A 10,089-nucleotide genomic window follows, 5' to 3' on the forward strand; every position below is an offset into this window, starting at 1 on the left:
GGTTCGCTCGTGCGCCCTTCTCGACGTCGTCTTCTTCGGATGGTCGCCGTGCTCTCACACGTGTGGCATGCTACACTGGTGAGCCAGAGTAGCCAATTCGCTGACCCAGTTAGTTTCCTACTTACTATGCCTTAATGGCAGCAACCCCCCCCCCCCCTCACAATATATTAATTATTAAGGCGAAAGCCTTGGGTGCCTCAACAAATACGAAAATTGACCGTCGGCGTCAGCGGCGTCAACACGAGTCACGCAAAAATCATCATGTGATGACGTCACAAAATGACGTCATTATTACGCCACAGATCGCCAAAATTTGTGACGTCATCGTGACGTCACATGATGACGTCATAACGTGACATCGTCGCTTTGCACCACCTCCGTGATCGGCGCACCAATCACGGAGGCATTGCAAAACCAGGTGAGGTGCAGCAAGCTTGCAATGCCTCCGATGATGGAGGGAGTGAAAGCCACGTTAGGTGCAGAAATGTTTTGGAAGGGGCGAGGGGAGACCAATACATCGACTGGGAAGAAAAATATGAAGGAGAAGGTGGATTTCGCCTCCCAGTCGTCTTAGGCAAATGCATAAGTCCCCTGTGGGGTTTTTTTTTATTTTGGGGGGTTTTAAGGCGAAAGCCTACATGCTTCATCAAGCGCGAAAAGTGGCCGTCGGCGTCAACGCTAATGATGCAAAATTTCATCATGTGGCGACTTCACCCTGTGACGTCATAATGTCACAGGCCACCAAAATTCGTGATGTCAATATGACGTCACGTAACCTGACGTGACATGATGACGCCATCGCATGACATCATCGATTGGTCAAAGGTGGGCCGATCTCGGAGGCAGTGCAAAACCACGCCGAATTAATTCAACACTGAGAAGAAAAGGATGGCTTTCGCCTTCGAGTCGTCTTAAGTAAAGGCATAAAGGCCCGTTTGACTTTTACGCGCCAAAACAACGATATTGTTATGAGGCACGCCGTAGTAGAGGGCTCCGGAAATTTAGACCACCTGGTGTTCTTTAACATGCACTTCAATCTCGATACATATAATTACAAGGGCCTCTAGCATTTTCGCCTCCATCGAAAATGCGACCGCCGCGGCCAGGACGCGCAAGGTTCGGACCAGCAGCTGAGCTCCGTAACTACTACTGCCGCGGAGGTTGGCTTCGAAATATATCAAAGAGATCAGTTTCGTTGGTAACGTTTCAGAGTAGCGCTGCCGTGGTACGCACGACCACTACATCAGCGTTCAATCAATTTTATGGGATTTGTTTTCAAATGCGCGCTGGAAGCCTGTAATGGGCGTAAACTGAATAATTAAACGTTTTGTAAATAATCAGCACTGAATACTTAATCGAGTAAGACGTAATATATATTTCACGCGGCACAGAGTAGAAAAATCTGGAGACTTGGGCAATTCCTGCAACTGTTAACTCGTTCGCTGCGAGCGGCAACACGCTGTCTCAATAACAACTTTCTTGCGATGTGCTCGAAGTCATCTTCATTCTGTACGGTGTTTATTGGTTGTCTTCAATATACATCCGCATACGCTCGCTCTGTTGTGTCATGCAAAGACACGGCTATTGTCCCCCAGGCAACGTTTTCCTTCCCCAGTGAGGGTGAAGCTCAGAAAGAAGAGGAGGTGGTCGACTGAGGATGGAATCATGTGACGGCGTATCGGAAAGCGCGGGACGGAAGGGCGCAGCAAACGCCGTTTCTGGGTAACGAACTGCTGCTGTAGTAAAAATGTGGCGCTATAAAACTGCATACACGCTTCGTTCGTTCAAACTTTCCGTGCTGATAGCAACGACCACGCAGCCTATATAGCGAGCGGAAGAAGCATATCCTGAATGAAAGACGTTACTCATTCAAGATGCCCTTCAGCCGTCTTTCATCTCGAGGCAAAAATTTTCCACGTTCCGCGAAGGCACTGAAACGATGCAGGTAATAAGATCGGGTAATAAGCCGGGTAATAAGATCGATGGGAGAAGCCTTGATCCTACAGTGGACGTAAAATAGGCCGACGGCAACGAATTGAACCGCTTAAAAATTTAATAAATTCTGCTGTTTGACGCGCCAACACTGGATGATTAGGAGACACGCCTTAGTGTACGGGGCTCTGGATTAATCTTGGTCAGTTAGGGTTCTTGGATGTTGACCTAAATCTAAATACGCGCAGGCTGCGGTGGTAAAGTGGTTACGGTGCTCGGCTGCTGACCCGCAAGTCGCGGTTTCGATCCCGTCCGCGGCGGTGAAATGCCAGAGGCCCGTGTACTCTTAAGTTTAGGGGCACGCTAGAAAACCCCAGGAGGTCGAAATTTCCGGACTCCTCCGCTACGGCGTGCCACATAATCGTATCGTGGTTTGGCACGTAAAACCTCAGCAAGTATTATTAATTAAATTTAAGTACCCCCTTCTTTCTCTCTCTTTTTCGTTTGCGTTTCACCCCCATCGACATGGGGCCGCAGCAGTCTTCAGTGCTGGGAAAGCGCAGAACCTTGGCATTATACCGCTGCCGTTTGATGGAGAATGGCTTCGCTTATCCAGATTAAGCAAGCTATGAAATGGGCGCACGCAAGTTGCAACTCCAAGGTGCCATCTCAATTCCGTCAGTCGAAGTGGCTGGCGTATGCATGCTTGTAGGAAGCTGCAACAGCCGCGACGTCACCTGGCCAATGCCTGGATACCCAGTGTGCTATCAACTACTACGCTGTAATCATCGTTTAAAGAAGGGAGCTCTCATTTCAAATTTACCACCACTACACAACGCCATTTTTTTTTTACTGCAGCCAGCAACTTGGCCTAGATGAACTTTCTTTTAGTTTTTGTGCGCTGGGGCCTGGAAGACGGCCACGTGGCAGACGTAATTTGCAAAGGCGCCATTCTTTTTTCTTTCTCTCAGAAAGTCGCAGTGGTGCTATATCAAAGCAAAAAAAGTTTTTAACCAAATTCTTCGCGTGATGAAAATGCTGTTCGGATCGAGATTGCACGTGACTAAGAGCAGAAACAACGACCGCCATCGTTGATCCCGGCTGCTGTCCTAACGAGCGCATCGCTCACGGAGACATTCTATAAGAACACGCCGTGCACGTACTCTTGTTTCCGTGCAAGAGCTGCATGAGAAAAGCCTTTCGCTTCGTTCGCATGGCAATGATGAACAGAAAGACGAACCGACTTCTCACCAAAAGGATAATTACGATTTTAAGGGCGAATCAGCTTCTTTCATGCCAATTGTTTTCCAAGATTCGCAATATCTACACGGAAGATTCCTGCCAGCGTCCTTGCAGGCCATTACAATTTGGGATAGTATTCGCTATGGAGTTTTAAAAACTAGGGCCTGCTGATTACATACAGTTGGCGACAGATCTAAAACAACACGCTTAGCTACATAGTAGTACAGGCCTTTCCGCGCGAAGTTGGCCGTGCGCAGCCCGGCTTCGCGTTGCACGAATGCGCTATTTCGGGTTTCTGGGACCGGCTAACAGTAATGCGCATTACGAGGCGCTTCTACAGATACGAGACATCCGCAATGCCGCTTTACCGTAGCGGCGCACATTCACCGAGGATAAAATAACCGCACGAAACCAGCTAGCGAAAACACACCGAGAGTCGACGTCGCCGTATATATTTGAATTAAGCGGCGAATAGAGAGGCATATTTTCCCATGCGACTCAATTCCGCATTGTTCCGCAGAGAGTCGTGATATACGACGAAAAAAAAAAAGAACAGAATACGGGACAGGGCAAAGCTTTCAGCGCCCTGTTTTTCTACCAGAAGGAAACCAGGCAAAGCGTTAAGCAAATTCTCTCCGTTGTGAGGACGTATAATATGTTCCGAATGCGAGCGCCGCGCACTGCAGGCTTGGGTGACCACATTTCATGCACTGAGACGAAAAACAAAGCACGCCACGTGGGACTGGGAAGGAGGAATAAAAGCTCGACTTACTACTGTCTCGGTGAATTTCTTAAATCACATATACGACGACGCTTTGTTACAAGAACCCCGCCTCGGAGCCATGGTTATCCGTTTTGTAAGCTGTAATGTAAGCTGCAATACTTACATGTTCACGATCAACTGAACGCTTGCTACTGAATAAGTTTGTTGCACATCCAAGAACTTATCATGACTAAAACCAAAGGGCATCCGCCGAATTGTGTCTGCTCGTGAACGAAGAACGACTCACTTTCTTCGAGCTCATGATAGATGGTGCTCGCCTGTTCCATTAGAGGCTGCTGGTGGTGAAAGAGTCGTTTCGCGCTTTTCGGGCCAACACGGGGCACTGGCAATGTTTATTTTATTCTATAAACCCAATGTGGGTTAAATGACCCGTCATACAATTACTTCCGTACACTGAGTTCGGAAGTGCACGTGTCGTTGCATAGAGTTCGTTTTTGTTGCATTGGAGCTGCGGACAGTTCTTTAACTTGACAATCGTTTCGCAGCGGTACGCGTATTGCATATTGCTGACCTAGAGTAACAGATAAACATAAATAAACGCGCAAATCAGCATAGCTTACATTGATGAATCCCGGGTCGACGTTGCATGCACCACATGCAAGTGAATGTATACTATACTATATCACTTGCAGCAGAGGCGATTTTGGAGCATTTCGTTCGCGTTGTTCTCGCACGATACACCATTCACGTATTCACTGATTTGAAGGGAATTTGTACACACGGAAGGGTGCGTATACGCATGCGCTTAAACGTACTTAGAATAAAGGTGCCACAAAGTTGCAGCTTGGTCAATTCAAATAGTGTCCGTGTGGAGCTGTTTAATTGCTACAACGTTCAGAGCCTTTTATACGAGCGTATATAGTTCTCAAAGGTCGCGCTTGCTTCCACACGTGTACGTAACAAGACAGAATTGGAGCAGGAGTTTGTTATAGACACCTCTCTCCCACACCTCAGTTATTAAGGCCCTATATGTCTCATCAGTCGAAAAATCCGGCGTTCGCAACACAGAACGCTGCCAAAATTATATCACATGACGCCATCTATATAAGGGTGGCCAACATCACCAATTGTGAACACTACAGTGACGGGTAAATCATCAGTCGCATTTTATGACAGTGACCACAGTATCGCGTGGAAAGGCTCTTGCGCACCGCTGTGCTCAGCAGGTTGGCCGACCGGCCTCGGTATGACGAATTAGTCATTTGCAACATACGGGTTCCGTTCATAAAGTATCGAAACTTCTTTTTTTTTCCCGCGTAAATGAAGTGCGGGCAGCTGTCTTCGGCGGAGATACGGAGGGGACATTCAATCACATGCGGGATTTCTTTTTACGTCCGCAGAGAGCGTCAGTTGCTGTCAGTCGGCCCATGAATGAGGACGTGTAGTGAGCACGGTCAGATTTCAGGGAGTTGCAAATGGACGGAACAACATGAGCAGCGATATTGCATAAGAGTTTGCGAAAAGCTTGGCACTACCCAAGCATAAACCATTCGCAAGATTTAACAGGCTTTCGGTAACGATTCCATGAGCACCTCTCGGATAAAGGAGTTGTACAACCGTTTTAAAGATGGGCGAACGTCAGTGGAACGCCGCGTTCAGGCCGACCTTTAATAGGCCGAAATGAGAATGTCATTGAGCAAGCGCGGACATTGGTCATGGGGACCTTCGGCCCACAGTCCCAAAACTTGCAAACGAGATACGGGTAAGCATTGGATCGGTATACTCTCAATTTTGAAGAAGGCTAGCATGAAGAGAGTGTCCGTGAAATTCGGACCAAAACTGTCAGCAATTTAGCAGAGAAGAAACTCTGTCTGGAAAACGTTCCTGTGGTTCGTCAGACTCTCCCGACACTGCTCCGTATGACTTACTGGCTGTTTTCCAAACTGAAAATGCTGCTGAAAGGAACCCGATTTCAATCAAGAGAAGACACCATGTGGAATGCGACGGCGCGACTGGTCCCCATTCCAACAATGCCGGGAGTGCTTGGAGAAGCGTGTACGTTTCCGTGGAAACTACTTTGAAGGGGATTAGGGTTTCGTAGCCTGCTAATCAATAAACGTATTTTTGCTGACCAAAAAGTTCTACACTTTTTGAACACACCTCAGAGATGCGACTCATAATTTCTTCAGTGGACTAAGGAAGATTTCTAAGGAAGATTTCTTTCTGACAAGCCATCGGACTACTATAGTGTTGTTCGCTCAGTCACGCGGAATCCATTCGCCCTTAAAAAAAGCGATCTTTCGGAGAAGCTCTATATATACGTAATCTGAAAAAGACATCCCCGCAAATAAGCAGCAGAGACGACAAGGTGATTTGTACATGTCGCACAAGTACACCGTCATTCCTGCTCCGAAAAGATAAATCATTCGTTTCGCGACCACTTTTTAGTATAGATTGAATTATATGTGACTAAACGAAATCCGAGCACCAGGGCGACGGACGGTCACGCAGTAAACAATGACCATGAGTCGAGTCACGATCATTAGTTATCCTGCTGCCTCCTGTCCCACTTTCGTGCGTTCGATCAAACCTAAATGTCCGTCACCTTCCGAGAGCTATACAAGCAAGTCGCTGGACAATAGTTTTTCGAGCAACTGTTAAACTTGAAGCCTGAGCTTGTCCCCTCTTTTCTCCTCTTTCTTCTTTGTTATTTGTTTTCGTTGCAAGTAATTAAGTAGACAATTAGATTTGGCATTCGGATAAAACGAAGGGTAACTTAAAGGCCATTGCTCTACCTTCGTACTGGATAAGGTGTGTTGAGCTTCCATGCGGTGCCAGCCAAACGGGGAGCACTTTTGGCGTGCACTTGTGAGTGAGAAATGTACTTACCGTGTAATCGAATAAAGAGCGAGAACGGACCACTTCCAATTACACAAGTACATGAGCGCATGAGTGACGACACCAACGACTCCAGTTCGCGATGAAACACCGCGTATTACGGAATAAGCGGCACTGGGAAGACATAGATAACTGAACAGAATATATGAACTGAGGCGCGCCTCGCTTGGTCTCCTGCATTTCGCGATGAAAGGCATCGTCTGCGGGCATCTCAGTTGCGTCGTACACAGATACTGCAGTGATGCGAACCCGCTTCTTCGGCGGTTTTGATAGTTGCGCGCACAGTGCAGATACGGCGCCTTTGGCACTTTACAGTAAACGGTGACGCACGGGAACCATTCTTATCCGCGGGTGCGTCAAGCTGAACGGGCATTTGCGATGCAAGTGCCGCCACGGGAACAAATGAATGCACAGAGCAATGTTTAAGCGTCAGCGGCGCAACAGCCATGCACCGCTGAGGCTCAGACGTCAGCACCAAACTGTACTGATACTGCGACATTGAGGGTTGCGCAAGAAACACACGGATGTTCTCTTATTTTCTTTCTTGTCCATGAGTACCAATTCGTCGATCTTCCGTCTATTCGCTTCAGATCTTCACGTTCGAATGCCCCAGACCGTCGTATCGACAGATTAATTCAGTACTGATATTGTTCAAGCTTACATATTTCATTTTATTCTAGTATAACATGGTATCCTAATTACCATGTGACCAATATATATATATATATAATATATATATATATATTACTAGTCACTGCACTGGTTTCGATCGATGCACGGTCATCTTCCTCATTTCCTGCTTTCTATCCAAGTTCAGGAAGAATTAAAACAGGCAAAGCAACTGCGTCGTAAACGCGGGGCATCATCCCAACCCATCCGGGGGTCTCGTGGTAGCGGGGCGTATATTTAGAGATATCTCCTGGCTTGGATCTCGGCCAAGCGCGCGCTGCTGCTGCTGCTGCTGCTGCTACGCGATTTTCTGACGACGGCATTCAAGCGCTGCGATGAGCACTGCCAGTGCACCCTGCCGCCGCATCTCTGCGCTTCGCCCAAAAACCGCGCGGCGTAGTGCGACTACAAATGCGCTCGGTTTCAGTGCGAACTGCGAATATATAGGGCATCTAAAGAAAGAAAGAACTCGGGGTGGAGGGATCGTCTTTTGTCCAGTAACCAGTAATGGCTTTTTTTTTTTTTTTTTGTGGTAGGTGAATACGGGCGTACAGGCAAGTTAGAGAAAACTGTACGCACACAAAGTGACAGTGTTTTACTGGGTTATACTCCATGGCACCCAAGGGTCACGTTCCAAATAAAAAAAAATGTAGGTATCGCAATCTGTGGTAGCAAAAAAAAAACATAGACACCACAGTAACAGGAGGCTGAGGGAATCTGAATGGCGCTCGAATGTTTGGGCGCATGTATGTAAAACTAATCTGATAATAGATGAGGAACTCTCACTATTATGAAGCTTTTTGCAAGTCATTTGTTGGATTCGCCAGTGTCTGTTCGGGATTCGATGTACAAGTGCTAAATCTTAAAGTTCAAGATAACGGGTTGTCAAGGCTATCTCGAACTGAGACGCTATGTTACTGAGGCGGCCACACTATGCGCTTTACTGGCAGATTCCCACGATGACCGTGAGCCCGGTATGCGATACATATGGTATGCGTTAGTTTCAACTTCTCGATTCCGCGAAATGGTGTTTTATTCAAGATGGTCGCTAGATCAACGAACTTATTATCACAAACAGATCGGTGATAGTGCTAAGAAGCGATGAAGCAGACGCAGACTATATTGGCAGTACAAGCTGCACACCTAGTTTCTTTTCTATCTTTTTTTCACCCCAAGCATTAAGAGAGAGAAGAGTGCAATACGATATTTACAGTCCCATCCGACGACAAAACTTTCGCGAAACTGCTTTGTATAAGTGAGTTTACTCTAGGGCGGAGTAACTGAACGATGCCATTCCGATTCATCGCCTTTCTTCTGCGTTTCGTGAGCGAGCTCATGCATCCGCTACCTGCAGGCCGGATCACCCAGTCGCAAGCAGTAAATCACAAAAAAGGAATAATATTCACTCGATTAGCTATTCTCTCTAACATGTTTAGGAATCACGATAGACGAACCCACGTGCAAGGCGTCAGTTCTGATTCTCGAGTTAAATATGCGTTACACTTTGATATAATCGACGAGAAGAACATATATACGGTTTGCAAATTTGTTTCAGTTTTTTTTAAATCTTTTGATATTCTTCAAACAATCGTGTCAGCGCCTTAATGCGATTCGGAGAATGCGGAGAAGTGTGGTTGGTCAGAGAAAATCGAAGAGTATGCCGTACGGCGCTCACCACTGTTGCTGAACAGGGCCGGCGAAGCGGCGAGCGCCTCTGTAATATATCTCACACACTGACAACCCGTGATTCGCAGCTCAATGAGCCACTACCGTAGAGAGGCGCGCAGTTGTCGTCGGGGGTACGAAAAAGGAAAGAGGTGAGACACAAAAACTCGAAGGACGCACTGACGCGAACGCGCCAGCCACTTCTTCGCGGGGCGCGTCGATATTCTGGGGTAAAAACAGCGCCTCCTAATCTCGGGAAGCAAGTTCCCGCCAACGCCGCAAAACACATCGAAAGGAAGCGGCGAATCCCCTTTCATCTAGAAGTTTGGAGCGCCAACAACAACAACAAAAAAAAAAAAACAGCAGACAGCCGCCGCAGCCAGACAACACTCGGTCTGATTGTTGCCGCCGCCGCTGCCGCGCACTCACCTGCGTCGTCGTCAAAAAGTGAGCCCACGACGTGTGCCGTAATCGGAAATCGAAGTTGCACCGCTGCTGCCGTCAGTGGGGACCGGTGGACGTAGTACGGCGCGCCGGGACCGTGCGCGCGCGCCAACTGCTCGAGACGACGCTCAAACTTGGGCTGGCGGCAGCGGGGAAGGCCGCAACCTCGGGGCTCACGGTCGCCACACGGCGGCACCCGCCGGCGGCGCGCTCGCTCCGCGCACCTTTCCGCGTTCTCCCGCGCGCCGCTGCTGATGTCCTCGGAGAAGGACGGCCACTGCCGGTGCACACAGCTGTGCACACGAGCGCCACGATGCCTCGGCCACGCTTGGCTGCAGCACACACGTCCTCATACATGCCGCCATCGAGGGCTGGCGCCACTGCAGAACAGTTATACATTAAAAACTCAGCTGAGATGCTGGCGTGCTTCCTTCGGTTAAACGGGCTTACGTGGGCAAGACCGAATACGCTCCCGAATACCGGCAATGGTGGCTTGCTTGGCCAGCTTTCATAAA

At 48.2% G+C, this 10,089-nt stretch overlaps 1 protein-coding gene across 4 annotated transcripts in view; it reads right to left on the reverse strand.

Annotated features, from left to right (window-relative positions):
• LOC119378957 (oxysterol-binding protein-related protein 6) overlaps positions 1-9,761 on the reverse strand; it is a 125,248-nt gene extending 115,487 nt beyond the window's left edge. For all 4 annotated transcript variants that reach the window (XR_005181083.2, XM_037648070.2, XM_037648069.2 and 1 more), the window contains exon 1: positions 9,560-9,761. The gene's annotated coding sequence lies outside the window, so the exon portion shown is untranslated. The remainder of the gene's footprint in view (positions 1-9,559) is intronic.
• Between the last annotated feature and the right edge of the window lie 328 nt (positions 9,762-10,089).

The sequence above is a fragment of the Rhipicephalus sanguineus genome, chromosome 1 (assembly GCF_013339695.2).
Source record: "Rhipicephalus sanguineus isolate Rsan-2018 chromosome 1, BIME_Rsan_1.4, whole genome shotgun sequence".
NCBI lineage: Eukaryota > Metazoa > Arthropoda > Arachnida > Ixodida > Ixodidae > Rhipicephalus > Rhipicephalus sanguineus.